Raw genomic sequence first — 25856 nt, 5'->3', positions numbered from 1 at the left:
GGATTTCAACTATCCAGACATTCAGTGGGACATAGAATCTTCTGGCTGTGCTAAAAGCTGTAAGTTCTTATCTACTATTCAATATAATTTCCTCTCTCAGATGGTAGATGAACCGACGAGGGTAGATAATTTGCTAGATCTGGTCCTGTCAAATAGACCGGATACAATTGCAGATCTACAGGTCCGGGAGCACTTGAGCACCAGCGATCATAATATGGTAAGCTTCAAAGTAATATTCAATTGAACATTTCAAAGGGGAATGCTCAAACCTGGAATTTTAGGAAAGCTGATTTCAACAAATTAAGGGAAGAGCTTAAATGTGTAGATTGGGACAAAGTCATGGTAACTGGGGATACCGAACATAAATGGGGTAAGTTTAAGGATATACTGCTAGAGTCCTGTAAAAAACTTATACCTCTGGTAATAAAATGTCCAGGAATAAAAAGAAACCACTATGGATAAAGAAGACTGTACAAAGTATAATAAAACAAAAACAAAGGGCGTTTAAAATCTTAAAGGCAAAGAATACAGAAATAGCATTTCAGAAGTATAAAGATATCAATAGGAAATGTAAAAAAGAAATCAAGCAAGCAAAATTAGTTATTGAAACAAAAAACGCCAAGAACATTAAAATAAATCCCAAAATATTTTATAAATACATTAATGCAAAAAGGAAAACAAAGGATAGTATCAGCCCCTTAAAATATAATAACAAGTTAGTTATAGAAGACAAACAAAAGACTGAGATATTAAATAGGCATTTCTCATCTGTGTTCACCAAGGAACTGACTGTACCAGGGATCATTCAACAAGTGAAAAATCAAAGTTCACCACCCGATATAATTTATTTAACACAAGAAGAAGTACACCTACGTCTGAGTAAATTAAACATTGACAAATCCCCAGGGCCAGATTGCATTAATCCACGAATATTGAGGGAATTGAGCTCCGTAATCAACAGACCACTGTATCTCATCTTTTTAGATTCGCTTGTAACAGGGTTGGTGCCTCAGGATTGGAGGATTGCTGATGTGGTACCGATATTTAAGAAAGGTAAAAAGGTGGATCCAGGCAACTCCCGTCCAGTAAGCCTGACATCAGTAGTATGCAAAGTTTTTGAGGGCATTTTAAGGAATGACATGCAAAAATATATTGCAGAAAATAATATAATTACTGACAAACATCATGGATTCCATAAGATAAGTCATGTCTAACCAACCTGTTGGGGTTCTATGAGGGGGTAAGTGCAAACCTGGATATTGGTAATGCAGATGTTGTGATTTATTTGGACTTTGCAAAGGCATTTGATACTGTACCACATAATAGCCTTATACTAAAGCTCCAGAAGCAAGGACTAGGGGAAACTATATGCAACTGGGTAAGGAATTGGCTAAAAGATAGGAAACAAAGAGTAGTCATAAATGGTACATTTTCTAAATGGGCTATAGTCAGCAGTGGGGTGCCACAGGGATCTGTGTTAGGACTGATTCTTTTTAATCTCTTTATTAAAGACCTTGTGGATTGGATTGATAGTAAAGCGTCAGTCTTTGCTGATGACACCAAACGTAGGATATTAAAAACTGACCTTGATAGTATAATATTACAAAAAGATCTGGATAAGATGTCAGAATGGGCAGATACTTGGCAAATGAGATTTAATGTTGATAAATGTAAAGTAATGCACCTAGGACGGAGTAATCCTATAGCTACGTATACATTAAATGGGAGTAAACTCGGGACTACAGAACAGGAGAAGGACGTGGGTATTCTCATTACAAATAAGCTGAGCAGCAGCACTCAATGTCAAGCAGCAGCTGCTAAAGCAAACAAGATTTTAGGGTGTATAAAAAGAGAGATTAGATCCCGTGATCCCAACATATTGTTACCCCTCTATAAATCACTTGTAAGGCCACATCTGAAATATGGGATCCAGTTTTGGGCTCCACATTTTAAAAAGGAAATTCAGAAGTTAGAGTCAATTCAAAGGCGGCTAACTAGACTACTACAAGGAATGGAAGGCCTCCCATATGATGAGAGGTTGAAAAAGTTAGATATGTTTAGCTTAGAAAAAAGATCTTTCAAAAGAGATCTCATTTATATGTATAAATACATGTGTGGTCAATATAAAGGACTGGCACATGACTTATTTCTTCCAAAGACAATACTAAGGACCAGGGGGCACTCACTGCGAGTGGAAGAAAAGCGATTCCGACAGCTAAATAGGAAAGGGTTCTTTACAGTTAGAGCGGTCAGACTGTGGAATGCCCTACCACAAGAGGTAGTAATGGCAGATACTATAACAGATTTTAAAAAAGGGCTGGATGATTTCCTCAGTACTCACAACATTGTTGGTTATAAATGACTTAGTGACCAAATGTAGAACTGGTGGAGGAAGGTTGAACTAGATGGACCTAGGTCTTTTTTCAACCTAAGTAACTATGTAACTATATGTAACTATGTAACTATAATACCAGAGTCTGGCTATGGATACAAGTTCAAGAGTGGAAGCATCATCAGCCACCTATTCTACATGGATAACATCAATCTGTATGCGAAAAATGAACAGATCAGTTCACTGATCCACCTGACCAGGATATACAGCGAAGACATCGGGGATGTCCTTCGGACTGGAGAAGTGTGGCCGGCTAGTCATAAAGAGAGGCAAGGTAGTAAAGACTGATGGAGTAGAACTACCGGCAGAGCACATACTGTAGCAGATGTACAAACCTGCTACAAGTACCTTGGCATCCCACAGGGATACGGTAACCATGATGAGGAGGCAAGGAAAGCAGCAACATCCAAATACCATCAAAGGGTAAGACAGGTCCTAAAGAGCCAGCTCAATGGGAAGAATAAGATCCGCACCATCAATACATACACTCTGCCAGTTATCAGATACCCTGCCGGCATAGTGTGCAGGCCAACAGAAGAAATGGAAGCTGCAGATGTGAAGACCTGGAAGCTCCTTACAATGCATGGTGGTCTTCACCCCAAGTCCAACACCCAAAGATTGTATACCAACAGAAAGGAGGCTGGTCGAGGCTTGACAGGTGTCCAAGCCACCATCATGGATGAAACAAGAAGTATCTAGGAATACATCAGAAAAATGGCACCAAAAGATGAGATGCTGAGGGAGACCCTAAGACAGCAACAACAATAGTCCGAGAAGGAAGAACAAGAACATAAAGTGCCATGGCAAGACAAGCCACTGTATGGGATGTACCATAGACAGATAATGGAGGTGGCTGACATGGAGAAATCCTACCAATAGCTGGAGAAAGCTGGACTCCAGGACAGCACAGAAGCACTAATCGTAGCAGCACAAGAGCAGGCGCTAAGTACCAGATCCATAGAAGCAGGGATCTACCACACAAGACAAGACCCAAGGTGCAGACTATGTAAAGAAACCACGGAAACAATCCAACATATAGTGGCAGGATGCAAAATGCAAGCAGGAACAGCCCAAGTCACAACCAAGTAGCAGGAATTGTATACAGGCATATCTGTACAGCGCATGGCCTACGTCTCCTATGTCCAGGTGGGAGACCCCAGTAAAAGTGGTGGAGAATGAAAGGGCAAAAATCCTGTGGGACTTCAAGATCCAGACGGATAAGCAAGTGGTAGCTAACCAACCAGATATCGTAATAGTAGACAAGGATCAGAAGACAGATATGATAATAGATGTGGCAGTGCCTAATGACAGTAACATCAGAAAGAATGAATATGAGAAGCTGGAGAAATACCTGGGTCTTAAAGAACAACTGGACAAGATGTGGAAGGTGATGGTAACAGTGATTCCACTGGTGATAGGAGCACTTGGAGCAGTGACCCCTGAGTTGGAAAAATGGCTGCAACAGATTCCAGGAGCAACATCTGAACTCTCTGTCCAGAAAAGTGCAGTGCTGGGAACAAATAAGATCATGGGCAGAACCCTCAAACTCCTAGGCCTCTGGTAGAGCAGAGGTCCCCAACTCCAGTCCTCAAGGCCCACCAACAGTGCAGGTTTTTGGGATTTCCTTAGTATTGCACAGGTGATAATGTAATTACCTGCCCAGGTGCTGGTTCCAACAGCAGTGCAATGCTAAGGAAATCCTGAAAACATGCACTGTTGGTGGGCCTTGAGGACTGGAGTTGGGGAACCCTGTGGTAGAGGACCCGAGAATGAGAAAGAGCAAAATAACCACCCACAGGGGGTGAGAAGGTAATTTTTTCTTATATAATATAGTACATACACGATTGAAGCCAGAAGTTTACATACAATATCTAATAAGAAGACACAAACGTATGTTTTCCTCACTATCTTTCCCATTTTAGGTAAATTAGGATTACCAAAATTATTTAGATTTGGCAAATGCCAGAATAATGAGAAAGAGAGAAAATGTTTTAAGACATTTTTAATACTTTCTGCAAAGGCAAAAGTTTACATACACTAAGAGTACTATGCCTTTAAACAATATAAGACTTACCATGTGAGGATGCCATGTCTTTGGAAGCTTCTGTTAGGTTTATTGGCAACATCTGAGTTAATTAGAGACACACCTGTGGATTTATTTTAATGCACACCTGAAACACACTGCTTCTTTGTGTAGCATCAGGGAAAGTCAAAAGAAATCAGCCAAGATCTCAGGAAGGGAATTCTGGACTTGCAGAAGTCTTGTTCATCTTGTTTTAGGTGCAATCTCCAGATACCTGAAGATGCCTTGTTCATCTGTACAAACAATTATACGCAAGTACAAACAAGATGGGACTGTCCACCCATCATACCGCTCAGGAAGGAGACGGGTTACAGGAGATGAATGTGCTTTGGTCAGACATGTGCATATCAACCCAAGAACAAAAGCAAAAACCCTTGTGAAGATGCTGGTGGAAGATGTTAATATTGTGTCATTATCCACAGTTCAATAAGTACTGTAGCCCAATGGGATGAAAGGCCACTCAGCCCGGAAGACGTCCTTACTCCAAAAGAAACAGAAAAAGCATGATTAATGTTTCCAAATGCACACAGGAACAAAGATCTTAATTTTTGGAGACATGTCCTGTGGGCTGATGAAACTAAAATTGAACTGTTTTGCCATAACAATCCTCGTTACGTTTCAAGGAAAAAGAGAGAAGCTTTGAAGCCTAAGAACACCATCCCAACTGTGAAACACAGGGGTGGCAGCATTATGTTGTGGGGTTGTGCTGCTGTAGGCGTGACTGGTGCACTTCACAAAATAGATGGCATCATGAAGAAAGAAGATTATGTGGCAATACTGACGCAACATCTCAACACATCAGCCAGGAACTTAAAGCTTGGGTGGAAATGGGTCTTCCAAATGGACAATGACCCAAGATATACGGCCAAACTGGTTACAAAGTGGCTTAAGGATAACAAAGTCAATGTTTTGGAGTGGCCATCACAAAGCTTGATCTCTATCCTATTGAAAATTTATAGACAAAGCTGAAAAAGCCGATGCAAGCAAGGTGACCTGCAAGCATGGCTCAGTTACACCAGTCCTGTCAGGAGGAATGAGCCCAAACTCCTACCAACTATTGTGAGAAGCTTGTGGAAGGAGATCCAAAATGTTTCCCCCAAGTCATACAGTTTAAGGGCAATGGTACCAAATACTAATGATATGTATGTAAACTTTTGATTTTTCAGAAAGTAATAAAAATGCCTTTAAAGATTCTCTCTCTCTCGCTGTCTCTCTCTCATTATTCTGGCAGTTGACAAATATACATAATTGGTTCCTAATTGACCTAAAACGGGAAAGGTTTATTATGACTTCATGTCAGATAGTGAGAAAAACCTGCAGATGTGTCTTTTTAGATAGGGTATGTAAATTTCTGCTTTCAACTGTATATTATATATATATAAATTTATTTATTTATATTTTTATTTATACATGTATATATACATGTATACACGCAAGCCACAAAAGACATATACATTCAAACACTAATCAGACATGTACACACATTTACAGACATACACAAAGATATATGTTCAGGAAAAGCGCATATGTACAATCCTGCAGACAATTAATCACACACTCAGGGAATGACAAGTAGTAAAGCAATAACTATCATGCACATATTTACTCAGACATACATACATAGACACATATGCAGTCAGACACATAGATACATACACTCGCTAACATACATACACATACAGAATGAAAAAGCACACACTTATCCAAACATAGATAATTATACATACACACACATACCCACAAATATACCCACATATATATATATATATATATATATATATATATATATATATATACACACAAACATTATATATATATATGTATATGTATATCGATAGATAGATATACACACACACAAACACACATTTTATATATATATATATATATATATATATATATATATACACAGACACATGCATACATATATAAATACATACACACATACAATAGACCATAACATACACGCAGACACCTAATCAAATACATACTTGCATGCGCACACACCACACACTTGTATATATGTATAATTCAACATTTAATTAATAAGTCAAGGTCAGCCACTCTTTGGCAACCTGCAGGGCCGTGTCTCTGTCGTCACTCCCCTACGGCGTGCTGGCGGAATACTAATTAGAAGGAGAGGGGGTGCAGTGTATTAACCCTTCTTTCAGCAAAGCATGACAGTAGATATATAAGGGATGGTTAATGTCCAAATTATTTCTCCTTTTTTACTCAGAACTCTCCAATGGGATTAACCATTTAATGCAATGCATACATCAGTGAGGGAAAACATAACGTGTGAGGTCAGATTTTATGTTTCCATACATTACATACTGTATATGTAACACCCACTTTGGCACACAACACTACACTTTACAATTTCCACTCTTGATTTTTTTTCATATGTTCCAACTCCATGAGCTACAACCTGCCGCACACATTCCTACCCCTTAATTGTAACAGGGGACATATTTCTTTCCATTTTTCTGCTGGAATATTTTGCTGCTGCAGAAATGATGTGCAATGTTAGTGAATGGGAATTCCTGATTTCCCCTTTATACGTTGGGTCAGATTTACTAATCCTGTCAGGTAGATTGAAAGTGTAAACTTAAAGTAGACAGTCTGAAAAAGCACCTGATCCACAGTGGTTCATGTTGGATAATACATTTCAAGCGTCATTAGGCAAATTTGTCTAATTATGCTCGACCCTTTGGATGACTTGCGATCAATATTTTGCCTCACAAATATGAGCAACTGTGGCACATGTTGCATCATAGGTCATGCCATTTTTCCGCTAAACCAGTTTCTCTCTAAGCCACGACCATTTGTCGAGTGAGATGCAAAAAGTGTCAAAAACATGTTAAAATGTGGTGCATGGCATGACTGCCATTTTTTGGGGAGACGGAATTACATCAGAATTCTAGGGCACTGATCATATTAAATATCCCCCACTGTGATTCCTAAATGCCAAGCTTTCAGCTGCTTTAGACCTTGCTGACATTGACTTCAATGCCACGTGAAGTTTTTGATATGCCTGAATAAAATCTGAATAATCTTATAAAGAAATGCTACACCTGTCTGTTCTATATCCTAGTGAAGTAAAATGTCACACCAAAAAACAATCCTAATCAGAAAAGTGAAAAATGACCCACAGTCCACAGCCTCTCGAACACCAGACCATGGTGATGGTCAATATCCAAGTACCGTGAGTGTGAAATCTGATAATTCTGACATAATATTTCTAAATTCAGTGTAAGAAGTGAATTACTCCACTGAAATAATCTGCTCTATTTGTATGTTTTGCTACTCAGGGTTAGCTAATGGTAAAATGATAGAAATTTAGGACCCTATATAAGATATATAGCGTACGGCTGTGTCCTGTGGAAAGGATTGTACTAGTGTGTATACACAGTGCCATCTAGTGTTCTCAGCACCCGCTGAGTTTAGATCACAGTTAAAGATTGGCAAATTTAACATAGAAAACAGAAATAGACGTTAAGTATTTTTTCCCAGATTCTGTATTTTAGCGCATTATACATAATACTTGCAGGAAGATCGGTAGAAGTGAAATTCTAACATAATTGGCACAAAACAAAAGGGGCTTTGATTCTGATGGCAGCGAAGTTCCAGACCATGATACCCAAGAGAAAATGAAAGAGCAATAAAATCAAGTAAAAGAATGAATTTTATTAATATACAATAATACAACATAAATCAAAAAGGAGTGGTGGACACAACCCGAGGAGGAGACCAACGTGTGCTTCGGGGTTCTTTGGGGCAGGTGCAGATCACCTTCTTGTATTACAACTTTACATCTACGTACGGTACATGCTCATGGCCCCACTTTGGTAAATCTTGTTCAGCTTCCCCATGATTGTTAAACACAAAAACCTTGAAATATGAAAAAAACAAAGCCTGTAAACAAAAAAATAGTGTGATATTCCCCATGATTGTGTAGCCTACTGAACCAAACTAAGGGACCATTTAAAACACTTAGGAAGCCTTTGCAGGTGTTTTGTTGTAATTATTCTAATTTTCTGAGATAATGACTTTTTGGTTTTCATTGGCTGTAAGCCATAATCATCAACATTAAGAGAAATAAACACTTGAAATAGATCCCTCTGTGTGTAATGACTCTATATAATATATAGGAATAGATCCCCCTGTGTGTAATGACGCTACATAATATTTGCATTTCCCTTTTTGTATTGAAATACTGAACTAAATTAACCTTTTGATGACATTCAAATTTATTGAGATGCACCTGTACAGTATATGCACCTGTATATATTTGCATGGTCCCACTAGGGAAATCCATATGAACACATACTGGATTCCATTACTGCTATCATGAATGTATTTGAGTGCCATTAAAACTTTATTTATGGACTGGCTCATTCACATCACATTACATTTGTGATCAATAGGAACCAAAAATTGTATGTTTGGTGCCGTGGACTGTCTGCCAGTTTTATGTCCCACACTCCTTTTTCATTTATGTTGTATTTTTGTAGATTAATAAAATTATCCCCTTTACGACATTCGCCATACATGTATAGCACATATCAGAAGTGAGAGTATGGAGCCGGCTCACGGAGTAAGTTCGCACTATACCCGGCAGTTAGTGGCCGTGTTATTACAGCCAGAAACTGCCGGTAACAATCATAGGTGGAGTAGTGGAGGTCCACCTATGATTGTTGACCTGTTAAGTCTCTCTGTCAATCTCTGACAGCTGGATTTAACACGTGTTAGCATGGAGGCGCGCTGCTTTCAGCTCCCATTGGCGCACCAACAACGTGATCACAAGCCACCTATGGGTTGATATGACAGCAGGGAGACTGCTGAAGACCTTTGTGCTTGTCATATCAACTCTCCTCTGAAACCTGCCTGCGGCCGGGCTTCAAAGGACATTATGATTTTTACTACATACAGCAAAGCTATGGCATTGCTGTATATAAAACAAATGATAAGATGATTGTAGGTTATAGTCCCCTGAAGGGACTGTTAAAAACAGTGAAAAGAAAAAAAATGTTGTAAAAATATGAAAAAAAACCCCATAAATTCAAATCACCCCCCTTTTTGCTTCATTAAAAATAATGATAAAAATAAATAAATACACATATGTGGTATTGCTAAGTCCAAAAGTCCAGTTTAGCAAAAAATAAAAGTAAAATTATCGGTAAACATCATAAACAAAAAAATGTTCAAGAATTCCAAAATTACTTTGTTTTGTTTGCTGCAATATCACTATAAAAGTGTAGCAATTGATCACAACTCATATCTTTGCTAAAAAGGTATCAATAAAAAGTTGTCTTGCCTTGCAAAAAAATAAGCCCTCACACAGCTCCAATGACCGAAAAATGAAAATGTTACGGGTGTTGGAACATGGCGGACACAACACCAAATCGTTTTTTGGGGTTTTTTTTGCAAATTTCTGATTTTTTTCCCAACTAAAAGAATATTTTTTAAAAAATGGATATGTTTGGTATCTCCATAATTATACTGATGAGCATCATATTATGTCCTCACCTATTGTACCATCACCCATTCCCTGTAGACTGTGAGCCCTCGCGGGCAGGGTTCTCTCTCCTCCTGTACCTGTCTGTTTTGTACTGTTAATGATTGCTGTATGTATACCCTCTTTCACTTGTAAAGCGCCATGGAATAAATAGCGCTACAATAATAAATAATAATAATAATAATAAGAATTGTTTTTTTTTCACAATTTCTCCACATTTGGATTTCTTTCCCCCATTATACTGTACGCTATGTGGTAAAATGAATGGTGTCATTCAAAAGTACATCTCATTCTCCAAAAAACAAGCCCTCAAATGTCTATGTGGACATAAAAATAAAAAAAAAAGGTTATAGCAATGGGAAGAAGGGAGGCAAAAATGAAAATCGGTCGCATTGCGAAGGAGTTAATTATTTTACTTGGTCTTATTGTGTTTCCATTTTCTGTTAGGTAACATTATTAATAAGGAATGACTTCAATATAATTTGCCCTTTCTTTTGTATTTTAGTTCCAGATCATGTCCAGTGTCAAACATTTGTAAAAATGTAAAGTGTGCCACCAAAGGAGCAGTGGAATCAAATTCTCAGGAGGGATGAAATGCCAGCGATATTACATTTCAATGTCCAGTGTCAATGCGTCAATAATTTAGATCTATGAGGGAAGTGGTCTAGTAGTGAAACATATAATTACACTCTAAGAAAATACAGCATATCATAAAAGTGGGTACACGCCTCACATTTTTGTAAATATTTTATTATATATTTCCATGGGACACCACTGAGGATCTGACACTTTGATACAATGTGCAGTAGTCAGTGTATGGCTTGTATAACAGTGTAAATTTTGTACCCTCAAATAACTCAACACACAGCCATTAATGTCTAAACCGCTGGCAACAAAAGTAAGTACACCCCTAAGTGAAAATGGCCAAATTGTGCCCAAAGCATTAATATTTTGTGCGGCCACCATTATTTTCCAGCACTGCCTTAACTCTCTTGGGCATGGAGTTCACTAACCTTCACAGGAGCCGCTGGATCCACTTCCATCCTCCAGGACGACATCACAGAGCTGGTGGATGTTAGAGACCTTGCCCTCCTCCAACTTTCAATTGAGGAGGCCCCCCAGACACAGATGATCAATACGATTTAGGTTTAGAGACATAATTGGCCAGTCCAGCACCTTTACCCTCAGTTTGTTTAGCAAGGCAGTGCTCATCTTGGGGTGTTTGGAGTCGTTATCATGTTGGAATACTGCCCTACATTCCAGTTTCTGAAGGGAGGAGATCATGCTCTGCTGCAGTATGTCACACTACATGTTGGCATTCATGGTTCCCTCGATGAATTGTATCTCCCACAGCCAGCAGCAGTCATGCAGCCCCAAACCGAAACAATCCTGCCACCATGCTTGACTCTAGGCAAGACACACTTGTCTTTGTACTCCTCACCTGATTGCTGCCACACATGCTTGACACCATCTGAACCAAATTGGTTTATCTTGGTCTCATCCGATCACAGGACATGGTTCAATTAATCAATATCCTCAGTCTGCTTGTCTTCGGCAAACTGTTTGTGGGCTTTCTTGTGCATCATCTTTAGAAGAAGCTTCCTTCTGGGATAACAGCCATGGACATCAGTTTGCTGCAGTGTGCTGCGTATGCTGTAAGCACTGACAAGCTGACCCTCCACCTCTTTAATCTTTGTGGCAATGCTGACAGCACTCATACATCTATTTTGAAAACACATCCTCTGGATATGATGCTCAGCACATCCACTCAACGTCTTTGGTCGACCATGGCGAGGCCTGTTCTGAGTGGAATCTGTCTTGTTAAACTGCTGTATGGACTTGGCCACTGTGCTGCAGCTTAGTTTCAGGGTGTTGGCAATGTTCTTATAGCATAGGCCATCTTTATGTAAAGCAACAATTCTTTTTTTCAGATCCTCAGAGAATTCTTTGCCATGAGGAGCCATGTTGAACTTCCAGCGACCTGTATGAGAGAGTGTGTGAGCAATAACACCAAATGTAACATACCTGCTCCCCATTCACACCTGAGACCTTGTAACACTAATGATTCACATGACACCGGGGAGTGAAAATGGCTAATTGGGCACAATTTGGCCATTTTAACATAGGGTTGTACTCACTTTTGTTGCCAGCAGTTTAGACATTAATGGCTGTGCGTTGACTTATTTAGAGGGAACCACATTTACACTGTTATACAAGCTGCACACTGACTACTGTATATTGTATCAAAGTGTCATATCGTCAGTGTTGTCCCATGAAAAGATATAATAAAATATTTACAAAAATGTGAGGGGGGTACTCACTTTTGTGATATACTGTGTATTTATTGATTTTGCTAAAATCACGCCACAAACGTCCCGTGAAGGTTCAAAAACTGAAGCGAGATTAAAAACAGAATGGATTTCAAATCCCTGTGATACGAATTTCTTGATACATTACTTCAGATTTAAAATGGAGAAACTCTTAGCCTTCATAAAATCATAATCTCAAGCGCTTGAAAGGAGATGATCAGAAATACCAATTGGGATGAAATGGTCCCAGTTGTGTTCCAAAATGTAGCCTTCTAATGGACAGAAAGGCCAGGGAGTCCTATAGGGCGTAGAGGCCCCATGACAATCTAAAGGGTGGGAGTTAAAGGATTAAGGAATTTGAAAGAGGGATGTAATGATACGTGTAAAGATTCTGATTGGAAGGGAAGGTTGGGGGGAGGCAGAATTATTAAAGTTATTAAGGCATAAAAGGGGTGGAGGAGGATGGGTATCTCCTCTTGCTTCCTGGACCTAGCTGCCCACCCACGCTCCCTGATTGTTGATGTATATGAAAAAAGAGGGGTAAAATCAAAAGGGGTATTGTTTGTCACTGCACCCGGGGAATAGGTCTGGTTTCTGGTTCAGAGGCTGCTTAATTGGTAATGACCTTTTTTGTGGGAAGTCCCTAGTGAGGAATAGTTTCTTCTGATACAGGACAAAGTGACAATTTATATCATGTTTATTAAAGGAGTTAGACAGGTAAGAATAGTCATGGATGTGGACACTTTATAGTAGCAAATGGGGACAAGCTTGATATGAATGGCAATGGTTTTAGAATATGATGCCAAACTGTCAAACCAGCCGTGATCCTCAGCCCCAGGCATGGGGGGCAATAAGAGCCTGGTACCTAGACCAGAGTCATCTACAAGCAAGTCCACATTTATATTACAAGTCATTGAAACCTTCAGCACATTTTATTTGTTTCCTCATAGGATGATGTGGTTAGAAATATTTTCTAATTACCAAACTGATTGGCTAATGTAAAAGATGGATTGCATGGATTTCTCAATTAATCTTTACAGTTAATTATCAGATTCACATTCTCTATACAAACGCATACAGTTAAAAGCCTTTTGCTATTTCAAGTGGAAACCAATAAAAATCTTTTGGGCATATGGAGCAATTAGTGGCAGAGTATCAAAGCAAGCGGAGAGGGAATATGCAAAACAGGCCAGTGTCAACTTGTATCGTCTTCGTTAGGGATCTAACGAGAATATGGAAATGAGTGTGGATGATATGAGCCAGGAAAATAATTGAGCCGCTTAACTTACTTAACCCACTCAAGACCAGGAGAGACTGTAATGCCCACATAGCAGTAGTGTGGGCAGGTGGGTGTAGAACCTGCAGCAACACATGGACCCCCTAATCCAGAGAGGATTAAGTTGCACTACAGCACAACTGTTAATATATGCTCAGATGCAATTGTTGCACCTGTCCTATACTTCTGATAGAGTTTTATTGCTATCGACGTTATCATAAAAGGTCCTCTTAACCCTAGTTAGGCCACCATTGTTCTCTGCTGCCACCTCCACCACTTCTAATGCATGCATTCTCAACTCTGCTGAGTGTGCATGTGTGCTAAATAGAAAGGAAGTACACCATGGCTATGCACCCCGAGCTGCAACTTATTTCTCCCAGGAATAAAATGATCAAGAATTGGCATTCAACATGCTTGATTGTTCTTTCCTCCTTCTTCAGTCAGTGAAGAACAGACGCCTCCATACTGATTATTTGTTTATGATAACCAGCAGGCTGCCTAATACTATACAACTAGCCCCATTTATATAGTGCATCCTCTTGTGTATACAGATCATATACATTGTACCTTTTCATACACTCCGCAACACAGTTCTGAAAATCACAGGATGAATAGATATGTTGCTGATATGAAAATCCTGGAAATGGAAGCAAAATTTTTTATAAAATTGCAATTTATTCACTATTGAGTAGAGTGCCACACTAAAAAATCCCCACACTTACACACATTGGCTGCTATCAATGAGGTTATTAATGGTTGCCTGAAAACTATATTGCCACACTGAAAGCATTTTGGCAAATCATAAGGAGCCAATGCTGGCAGCTCAGCGCTGGTGTCCTGGATTCAAATCCCACCAAGCACAACATCTACAAGGGAGGAAAACATCCAAAGAAATACAGCATCCAAAGGTCTTCTTAAAATGGTAAAGATCTACAAGCAGTTTGTATAATCTCATGTTTGTGTAGGTTTCTTCTGGATTCTCCAGTTTCCTCCCACACTCCAAAGACATATGTGGTGCCCCTGGGCTTCAGGTGCCACATGGTATTACACCACTTTTAAGGGGTAATATCTATCCCGGGTTAGGAGGGGGTTAACTGCTGGTGGCTTCACAAAACCACACACGTAAAACAATAAGGTGCTTTCCCACAGGGGGGTGCACTAGGGATGACAGGGTAGTGACCCATCACGAAGCATGGGACTTCCCCAGTTGCTAGGACAACCACTGGGGGCGGGCACCAATTGGGGTAAGAAGTAGGCGCAACCATCTCACTAGAGCACACTTTCCCAGGAACAGCTTGGGATAACATCTCGGACAGACAAAGGGAGTTTAGTAATTCTCTCTCTCCGTGGGACCAGTGGCTTGGAGCTGGAGGCTTGGCTCGGATTCCGGATAACAACTGAGGGACACTTCACTAGAAAGACTTTCACGGGCACCGGCGATGACCACTGACTATATAGGATTGGCTGAAGCCCCTCGTGGCAGAGATTGGTACTCTGGAGCAGTACCTGAAATACCTGTGGGTAAAAGACCTGGAACTGCAGCTTCTGCCTCTGTCAGTCTTTTGCCATCGCCATCATCCAGCGCTGTGGAACCAACGAGGACTACCACCCTCATGCGTCCTCCATCATCCTCCCCAAGGTAATCCCGCTCCACCTGTGGGGAGCGACACCATCCCGGCTGTGACCTTCACCATCAGCCCTGGAGAGCAGCACCTGCAGCGGCGGCCCATCCCTGGCCACGTACCACATTTGGTGCTACTGTCAGAGTCCCTCAGCACAGAGCTGACAGAAGATCTACTATTTTTAGATCCTCTGCATCCTCTTCTTGAAGATATACTATGGCCTCTTCTTCGAGGGCATAGTCGGTCATCACCTCTCCATTGACGCCTTTTCCCACCACCATCTTTGGCTATAGACACGTCACTCCTTCCATCCTTTCTTTCGGATTTTGGTTTTGAGGGCTTGGACCCTTCCGAGTCTGTGCTATAGCCCAATGTATAGTTAGGTCTTCCAGGACCTTGGCTCCTTCCACTCAAGTAACTGCTTTTTCTGCCATTCCTTGCAACACGTTCATCGGGTGGACCACACTTCTTCTCTGCGTCCTGTCCCGAATGGGGTTGCCACTTATTAAGTTGACAAAGTTATTCTGCAATTCTCTGACATTCCAGATTCAACAGTCTCAGTTCTTAAAGATACCCCAGGCGGCATTCTAGGAGGACTCGTACATTCTCAATACAGTCCTTGGTTCCCACAATGATAAATGGAACCATACCAACTTCACAGTGTTTCTGGGCTTCATTGTGAACATCAACTCTCACTCTTGTTACACCGGATTTATCCACAATCTCCTGCATGACTCTTCCATTGTTTCCAATAACCTTCATGACAAGTTTTCTGGGCACCTGTATGAAGTCTTCCATGAACTCCAGTAAATTCCAAAGTGTGTTCACTGCTTCTGCAATCTCTCCGTAAATTAGAAATGTTCCACTGTGTTCTTCCCATTCAACAGCTATAACACCTGGAATCTTCCAGGCTTGCTGAATGTTATTTTTCAGCGCTCGTCTTGCAAGCCCAATTAACCGTTTCTTCACAGTCACCACTTCTTGAACCACTGCAGTCTGCTGCTTCATACGTTCCAAGCGTCTGGTAGCTTCTTCCTTCTGTACAGTGATCAGACATTTTGTACATAGACATCGTAGGTGCATATCACTCAGGATAGCCACTCGCTTCTTTGTGACTTCACTTAAAGAGCACACCACTAACAGATTAGCTTCTTGTGCAAGGTACACTTTACAGGCTCCTGTGGCCTTCTTGAATTTTTCATGCACTATCTCACTGGCACAGGCTTCTCTCAAATCTTCAGGCACATCCACCATCTACTTAAAGACTGGACGGGTTCCTTTACCTTCAAGGCCATCAGACTGTTCTTTGGGTCTTTTGCATTTTTCTTTTTTTCTTACCAAAGACTCCACCTCTTGAGTTACACACTCCTCAGGTTCAGACCCAGCCTCAGAGCCTTTGGGTTTCTTTTTGCCTTTGATCTCAGGTTTCTCCTTCTTAGCTGAGTCAATCTCTATGTCTTCCATCTTGATCTTACCAGTAAGGTCAGTCAGGCTCTCAGCTCCTGATGAGACCTCTGGTCCAGACTTCACCTCCACAGAAGCGCTTTCCACTTCTGTAGCTTCAGCTGTTTCTTTGGTCTTTACTGCATTACCTTCAACTTCCTCTTGGGTCTCTGCAGTGTCACCTTCAGCTCTCTTGGGTCTCTGCAGCTTCACCTTCTGCCCGGGTAGCCCACCCTTCAGCGTGGTACTTTGTTCATTTAGAGCTTTGGCGCTGTTTTCACTGTTAACCAGTGGCGTAGCAAAAAGGGGGGTGGAGATGACAGTCCACCCCGGGCAGCACGTGTCAGGGGGGCGGCATTTTGGCCACTCACCTTCAGTTCTGCTGCTCCCGAGTCGAGTTCCGGGGACAGCAGTCCTCGGCAGGAAACTGTGGCTGCCATCCCTTTAAGGTGCGCAGACCACAGCGTCCTCCTGATTTGAGCTTAATCTATGGGCGGAGCTACCGCACGGCCTGCTCAGTCCCACAGATGAAGGAGGTGCAGTGCCAGCTAGCGACCCCCAGCACAGCGCTTCGCTCCGGCGCTGTGTGGGCCTCCTCTCCTCCGTGACCGAGCGGTATGTGCTACACCCCCCGCTCCCGTTGACCTGTATGTTCCCTCACAGCCACCCGGTTTATGGGCCCCAGTGAGCTGTATGGGCTTCCCCCCAGGTGTATGCCCTGCCCCCCCCCACCCTCTCGAGTCATATGTGCTGGCTCCCCGTAGCCGCGTGTGTGGGCCCCCAACAGCTGAGTGTGTAGCTATATGTGCAGCAGAGTTGTGTGTCTGTATGTATGTATGCAGTTGAGCTGTGTGCATCTGTCAGTATGTATGCAGCAGAGTTGTGTGTGTCTGTATGTATGCAGCAGAGTTGTGTGTGTCTGTATGTATGTATGCAGCAGAGTTGTGTGTGTCTGTATGTATGTATGCAGCAGAGTTGTGTGTTTCTGTATGTATGCAGCAGAATTGTGTGTGTCTGTATTTATGCAGCAGAGTTGTGTGTGTCTGTATGTATGCAGCAGAGTTGTGTGTGTCTGTCTGTATGTATGCAGCAGAGTTGTGTGTGTCTGTCTGTATGTATGCAGCAGAGTTGTGTGTATCTGTATGTATGTATGCAGCAGAGTTGTGTGTATCTGTCTGTATGTATGCAGCAGTTGTGTGTTTTGGTCTGTATGTATACAGCAGTTGTGTGTGTCGGTCTGTATGTATGCAGCAGTTGTGTGTGGTCTGTATGTATGCAGCAGTTGTGTGTGTCTGTATGTATGCACCAGTTGTGTGTGTCTGTTTGTCTATGCAGCAGAGTTGTGTGTGTCTGTATGTATGCAGTAGCGCTATGTGTGTCTGTCTGTATGTATGTAGCAGAGCTGTGTGTGTCTGTATGTATGCAGCAGAGCTGTGTTCGTGTCTGTCTGTATGTATGCAGCAGAACTGTGTGTGTGTCTGTATGTATGCAGCAGAGCTGTGTGTGTCTGTCTGTATGAAGGCGGCAGAGCTGTGTGTATAATAGGCCTACATATGTGTGTAAAAATGTGAAAGTCTAGGACTAATAGCAGCAGTCTACAATTAGATCTTTGATTGTAGTTCCATGAAAAATAAATATTTTAAAGGCTTTCTGGATTTTTGAAGGTTTCTGGATTATCGACAGCCAACGGAGAGGGGCGGCAAATTTGACGGCCGCCCCTGGCGGCAAAAGCAGTTGCTATGCCACTGCTGTTAACCACTCCAGTCAACGATCTATTCATCATGACTTGTGTGGATTTTTCCTCCAACACTCTCCAGTATTCCCTCTCCTACAGCGCTTTCCAGGATTTCATCTCCTAAAGCACTCTCCCTTGACAAACCATCAGCTTCATGCTTGGAAATCTTAGGGGACACCACCACTGCTTCCTTGGTCAGCTCCTTTTCCTCGATTTCACTCTGCTGATTTGTGTCATTACAATGTGTCAGTTCAGTTTCTGATTCATTTTTCTTTTGCAGGATATCGCTGTCTGACTCTACATTAGCGGTTGCCACTGGCAATGTTATTTCCTCAACCAGTTACTTTACCTTCTCTGCACCCTCAGACGGTATACCTTGTGCTACCACTCGGCGCTTATTACGGCTCTGGCGTCGGGAGGAGGTTTTACCCTTCTCAATTTCATCTGCTGCCCTCTCACCCTCCCCGATCAGCTGACCCCTACCCCACCTCTCACCCTGCCTGATCTGCTGCCCCCTCCACCCCCTCTCACTTTTCCCAATCTGCTGTCCCCTCCACCACCTCTCACCCTGATCTACTGCCCACCCTCTCCCATCCTCTGCCGCGCCTCCATCCGCCGCGCACTCTCCCATCCTCCCATATTCAATCCCACCTTGCGCCCCCCCCCCTTTTTGCAGCACATCCGAGCGTGCGGTCTGATTTTTTTTCTGTAGACTAAGAAAGCAATAAAAATAAACTTAGTTTAGGGCCAGCAAAATTGTACTGTAGTAATCGTCAACTACAGTATGTTTTACTGAATATTATAAGGATCAGCCCAGTGCCACATGTGAGTGATGCACGAGTCTCACATCGCATCATCCGGCACGGTTGCTTTCTACCAGACAGGAGTGTGCGGCTGTGCCGGGTGATGCGATGCGAGATTTGTGCATCGCTCTCATGTGTGGCACTTGCCTTAGTGTCAGTTGCAGGCGCTCATTTTTTATTTTTTTTTTTACTGACGTCCATATTTTTTATTTCGCCAAACTTATATTTTTTTTGTATGGGGGGGGGGGGGGTCTAGTTTCCAAAATGGGGTCACATGTGGGGGAGCTCCATTGTTTAGGCACCTCAGGGGGTCTCCAAACGCAACATTGCATCCGCTAATGATTCCAGACAATTTTGCTTTAAAAAAAAAAAAAAAAAAAAAAAAATCATCAAATGATGCTCCTTCCCTTCTGAGCCTTGCCATGCGCCCAAACAATGGATTTCCACCACATATGAGATATCGGTGTATTCTGGAGAAATTGCACAATTAATTTTAGGGTGCATTTTTTCCCTGATACCCTTGGGAAAATGCTAAATTTTATGGCTAAAGTAACATTTGTGTGTAAAAAAGTAAAATTTGGTTGCTTTGGTTGCTGTGAAGCTCATAAAGGGTTAATAAACTTATTGGATGTGGTATTGAGCAGTGTGAGGGGTGCAGATTTTATAATGGGTCCCTTTTGGGTATTTTCTGTCGTCTAGGTTTCTCAAATCACTCAAAATGTGATGTGGTACCTAAAATTTTTTTTTTTGTAAATTTTGTTGGAAAAATGAAAAATTGGTGATGAACTTTGAAGCATTTTAACTTCCTAACGAAAAAAATATTTGTTTTGAAAATTGCGCTGGTGGAAAGCAGACAAGTGGGAAATGATATTTAGTAACTATTTTGTGTGACATATCTCTCAGATTTATGGGCATACAACTTCAAATTTTAAAACTTGCAACATTTTCGCCAAATTTCCAAAATTTTCACAAATAAACGCAAAACATATCGGCCTAAATTTACCACTGACATGAAGTACAATATGTCACGAAAAAACAATCTCAGAATCGCCAGGATCCATTGAAACGTTCCAGAGTTATAACTAGAGATGAGCGAACCGGTCCCGGTTCGGCTCGAGGCGGTTCGCCGAACGGGGGGTCTGGCTCGAGTTCGGCTCGTCGAACGTTCGACGAACCGAACTCGAGCCCATAGGAAACAATGGCAGGCAATCACAAACACAGTAAAACACCTAGAAAACACCCTGAAAGGTGTCCAAAAGGTGACAAACAACTCACAACATAACACAAACACATGGGAAAGTGACAAGGACATATACTCATGTGAAAACAAAACAGCTGGACAAGGAAAAAGAGGGAGACACACAGATATATGAGTATATGCAAAGAAACATCGATTCCATTATTGTGCAACTTGAGCCCTGCTCATTTTAGGCTTCCAATCTGGATAAATTGCCTGAGCTCGCCACGTACGCCTTGAGGATCTTGTCGTGTCCTGCAGCCAGCGTTCTCTCGGAACCTGTCTTCAGTGCTGCTGGGGGTCTGCTGGCAGATAAGCACACGTGTCTGTCCACTGACAATGTGGACCTGGCTCTCAGAGGACTTTTCTTCCCCTGGGTCAGCCAGGGGAGGCGAAAGGCACGCGTATTTTTGAGAGTGCTTCATGCAAAGCATCTTTTTCTTTGTCAAAAGGGGGGCTCAACCGATGCCAGTCAAGTGGGGTGTGTGTGGCCCAGTTAGTGGCAACGAGGGAGACTGTGGTTGGAGTCCCCTCGCTGTGTCTCTAAAAGAACCAAGATGAACAAGTCATGGCTCTCAGAGGACTTTTCTTCCCCTGGGTCAGCCAGGGGACGGGAAAGGCACGCGTATTTTTGAGAGTGCTTCATGCAAAGCATCTTTTTCTTTTTCAAAAGGGGGCTCAACCGATGCCAGTCAAGTGGGGTGTGTGTGGCCCAGTTAGTGGCAACGAGGGAGACTGTGGTTGGAGTCCCCTCGCTGTGTCTCTAAAAGAACCAAGATGAACAAGTCATGGCTCTCAGAGGACTTTTCTTCCCCTGGGTCAGCCAGGGGACGGGAAAGGCACGCGTATTTTTGAGAGTGCTTCATGCAAAGCATCTTTTTCTTTTTCAAAAGGGGGCTCAACCGATGCCAGTCAAGTGGGGTGTGTGTGGCCCAGTTAGTGGCAACGAGGGAGACTGTGGTTGGAGTCCCCTCGCTGTGTCTCTAAAAGAACCAAGATGAACAAGTCATGGCTCTCAGAGGACTTTTCTTCCCCTGGGTCAGCCAGGGGACGGGAAAGGCACGCGTATTTTTGAGAGTGCTTCATGAAAAGCATCTTTTTCTTTGTCAAAAGGGGGGGTCAACCGATGCCAGTCAAGTGGGGTGTGTGTGGCCCAGTTAGTGGCAACGAGGGAGACTGTGGTTGGAGTCCCCTCGCTGTGTCTCTAAAAGAACCAAGATGAACAAGTCATGGCTCTCAGAGGACTTTTCTTCCCCTGGGTCAGCCAGGGGACGGGAAAGGCACGCGTATTTTTGAGAGTGCTTCATGCAAAGCATCTTTTTCTTTGTCAAAAGGGGGGGTCAACCGATGCCAGTCAAGTGGGGTGTGTGTGGCCCAGTTAGTGGCAACGAGGGAGACTGTGGTTGGAGTCCCCTCGCTGTGTCTCTAAAAGAACCAAGATGAACAAGTCATGGCTCTCAGAGGACTTTTCTTCCCCTGGGTCAGCCAGGGGACGGGAAAGGCACGCGTATTTTTGAGAGTGCTTCATGCAAAGCATCTTTTTCTTTTTCAAAAGGGGGCTCAACCGATGCCAGTCAAGTGGGGTGTGTGTGGCCCAGTTAGTGGCAACGAGGGAGACTGTGGTTGGAGTCCCCTCGCTGTGTCTCTAAAAGAACCAAGATGAACAAGTCATGGCTCTCAGAGGACTTTTCTTCCCCTGGGTCAGCCAGGGGACGGGAAAGGCACGCGTATTTTTGAGAGTGCTTCATGCAAAGCATCTTTTTCTTTGTCAAAAGGGGGGGTCAACCGATGCCAGTCAAGTGGGGTGTGTGTGGCCCAGTTAGTGGCAACGAGGGAGACTGTGGTTGGAGTCCCCTCGCTGTGTCTCTAAAAGAACCAAGATGAACAAGTCATGGCTCTCAGAGGACTTTTCTTCCCCTGGGTCAGCCAGGGGACGGGAAAGGCACGCGTATTTTTGAGAGTGCTTCATGCAAAGCATCTTTTTCTTTGTCAAAAGGGGGGGTCAACCGATGCCAGTCAAGTGGGGTGTGTGTGGCCCAGTTAGTGGCAACGAGGGAGACTGTGGTTGGAGTCCCCTCGCTGTGTCTCTAAAAGAACCAAGATGAACAAGTCATGGCTCTCAGAGGACTTTTCTTCCCCTGGGTCAGCCAGGGGACGGGAAAGGCACGCGTATTTTTGAGAGTGCTTCATGCAAAGCATCTTTTTCTTTGTCAAAAGGGGGGGTCAACCGATGCCAGTCAAGTGGGGTGTGTGTGGCCCAGTTAGTGGCAACGAGGGAGACTGTGGTTGGAGTCCCCTCGCTGTGTCTCTAAAAGAACCAAGATGAACAAGTCATGGCTCTCAGAGGACTTTTCTTCCCCTGGGTCAGCCAGGGGACGGGAAAGGCACGCGTATTTTTGAGAGTGCTTCATGCAAAGCATCTTTTTCTTTGTCAAAAGGGGGGGTCAACCGATGCCAGTCAAGTGGGGTGTGTGTGGCCCAGTTAGTGTCAACGAGGGAGACTGTGGTTGGAGTCCCCTCGCTGTGTCTCTAAAAGAACCAAGATGAACAAGTCATGGCTCTCAGAGGACTTTTCTTCCCCTGGGTCAGCCAGGGGACGGGAAAGGCACGCGTATTTTTGAGAGTGCTTCATGCAAAGCATCTTTTTCTTTTTCAAAAGGGGGCTCAACCGATGCCAGTCAAGTGGGGTGTGTGTGGCCCAGTTAGTGGCAACGAGGGAGACTGTGGTTGGAGTCCCCTCGCTGTGTCTCTAAAAGAACCAAGATGAACAAGTCATGGCTCTCAGAGGACTTTTCTTCCCCTGGGTCAGCCAGGGGACGGGAAAGGCACGCGTATTTTTGAGAGTGCTTCATGCAAAGCATCTTTTTCTTTTTCAAAAGGGGGCTCAACCGATGCCAGTCAAGTGGGGTGTGTGTGGCCCAGTTAGTGGCAACGAGGGAGACTGTGGTTGGAGTCCCCTCGCTGTGTCTCTAAAAGAACCAAGATGAACAAGTCATGGCTCTCAGAGGACTTTTCTTCCCCTGGGTCAGCCAGGGGACGGGAAAGGCACGCGTATTTTTGAGAGTGCTTCATGCAAAGCATCTTTTTCTTTGTCAAAAGGGGGGGTCAACCGATGCCAGTCAAGTGGGGTGTGTGTGGCCCAGTTAGTGGCAACGAGGGAGACTGTGGTTGGAGTCCCCTCGCTGTGTCTCTAAAAGAACCAAGATGAACAAGTCATGGCTCTCAGAGGACTTTTCTTCCCCTGGGTCAGCCAGGGGACGGGAAAGGCACGCGTATTTTTGAGAGTGCTTCATGCAAAGCATCTTTTTCTTTTTCAAAAGGGGGCTCAACCGATGCCAGTCAAGTGGGGTGTGTGTGGCCCAGTTAGTGGCAACGAGGGAGACTGTGGTTGGAGTCCCCTCGCTGTGTCTCTAAAAGAACCAAGATGAACAAGTCATGGCTCTCAGAGGACTTTTCTTCCCCTGGGTCAGCCAGGGGACGGGAAAGGCACGCGTATTTTTGAGAGTGCTTCATGCAAAGCATCTTTTTCTTTTTCAAAAGGGGGCTCAACCGATGCCAGTCAAGTGGGGTGTGTGTGGCCCAGTTAGTGGCAACGAGGGAGACTGTGGTTGGAGTCCCCTCGCTGTGTCTCTAAAAGAACCAAGATGAACAAGTCATGGCTCTCAGAGGACTTTTCTTCCCCTGGGTCAGCCAGGGGACGGGAAAGGCACGCGTATTTTTGAGAGTGCTTCATGCAAAGCATCTTTTTCTTTGTCAAAAGGGGGGGTCAACCGATGCCAGTCAAGTGGGGTGTGTGTGGCCCAGTTAGTGGCAACGAGGGAGACTGTGGTTGGAGTCCCCTCGCTGTGTCTCTAAAAGAACCAAGATGAACAAGTCATGGCTCTCAGAGGACTTTTCTTCCCCTGGGTCAGCCAGGGGACGGGAAAGGCACGCGTATTTTTGAGAGTGCTTCATGCAAAGCATCTTTTTCTTTTTCAAAAGGGGGCTCAACCGATGCCAGTCAAGTGGGGTGTGTGTGGCCCAGTTAGTGGCAACGAGGGAGACTGTGGTTGGAGTCCCCTCGCTGTGTCTCTAAAAGAACCAAGATGAACAAGTCATGGCTCTCAGAGGACTTTTCTTCCCCTGGGTCAGCCAGGGGACGGGAAAGGCACGCGTATTTTTGAGAGTGCTTCATGCAAAGCATCTTTTTCTTTTTCAAAAGGGGGCTCAACCGATGCCAGTCAAGTGGGGTGTGTGTGGCCCAGTTAGTGGCAACGAGGGAGACTGTGGTTGGAGTCCCCTCGCTGTGTTTTACATGCTTTTAGAAGGGCATGAAATGGCTTGGAGGTTGACTTTCATCATATGCAAACTGTTGGCTACCAAAATGCTGCCTTTCCAACAACTGTGGTTATAGGCAATGAGGAACATACTGATGAAGATGAGACGCAGATACCCGATTGGGATGACAACTTAAATATTCGGTCAGGGCAAGAAGAAACTCGGTCTGAGGGGTAGGGGAGTGCAAACACAACAATTGATGATTAAGTTCTAGATCACACCTACTGTCAACCCACAGTCAGACACTCGAGGAGGTCAACAGAGGCGGTGGAGGAGGATGCAACCGACGTCGAAGTAACCTGGCGCCTTCCTGGACACAGTCGGAGCACTGGTAGCACGTCTACAACTGCATCCTCAGCCACCACTCTGCCTCTGAGCATTATTCGGGGTGGATCAACAGGTCGCATGGCCTCTAAGCCTTGCCTAGCCAGGTCCTTTTTTGACATAGAAAAAGATCGCCCAAATTATGTGATCTGTAAAATTTGTCATGGTTCTCTTAGTAGAGGTCAAAACCTCAGCAGTTTGACAACTTCTTCCATGAATCGTCACATGAATAAATATCATATGGCCCGATGGGAAGCTCACCGTGCTGCAATGCGGCCTAGCGGAGCGAACCATCCACCGCCTGCCCCTTCCAGTGCATCCGCGCGCTCGTCATCTTCTAGGACTGTGGGGACAGCTGTCACACCTGTTTTTCCACCCACAACTTCCACCACTGTAACCGCAACAGGCAGTTTGCTTGGTAGGTCGTCAGTTGGTTTGGAAGGGGAAACAAGTGAGTGTGTACAGCTCTCTCAGACATCGATAGCACCAACTTTGGATGAAGGCAACATCATGTCTCCGCCTGCACTTTCCTCACAAAGCTGCATTTTTCCAGGGACACCCGACTCAACACCGTCTACACACAGCAGCCAGATCTCTGTCCCTCAGATGTGGTCAAATAAAAGGCCACTTCCTGCGACCCATGACAAAGCGAAGAGGTTGACTCTATCCCTCTGTAAGCTGTTGACTACAGAAATGCTGCCTTTCCGCCTAGTGGACACACAGGATTTTAGAGACCTTATGTCTGTCGCTGTGCCCCAGTACCAGATGCCTAGTCGCCACTACTTCTCTAAGAAAGGTGT

The 25856-nt window shown here is 43.6% G+C and overlaps 1 pseudogene; it reads right to left on the bottom strand.

Annotated features, from left to right (window-relative positions):
- Positions 1-12985: 12985 nt before the first annotated feature.
- Positions 12986-16661, bottom strand: LOC142250059 (RNA-binding protein FXR1 pseudogene; annotated as a pseudogene).
- Between the last annotated feature and the right edge of the window lie 9195 nt (positions 16662-25856).

Source organism: Anomaloglossus baeobatrachus, chromosome 8 (assembly GCF_048569485.1).
Source record: "Anomaloglossus baeobatrachus isolate aAnoBae1 chromosome 8, aAnoBae1.hap1, whole genome shotgun sequence".
NCBI classification, from domain to species: domain Eukaryota; kingdom Metazoa; phylum Chordata; class Amphibia; order Anura; family Aromobatidae; genus Anomaloglossus; species Anomaloglossus baeobatrachus.
Note: the sequence above shows the minus strand (reverse complement) of the source record. Positions and strands in the feature narration are given on the sequence as shown.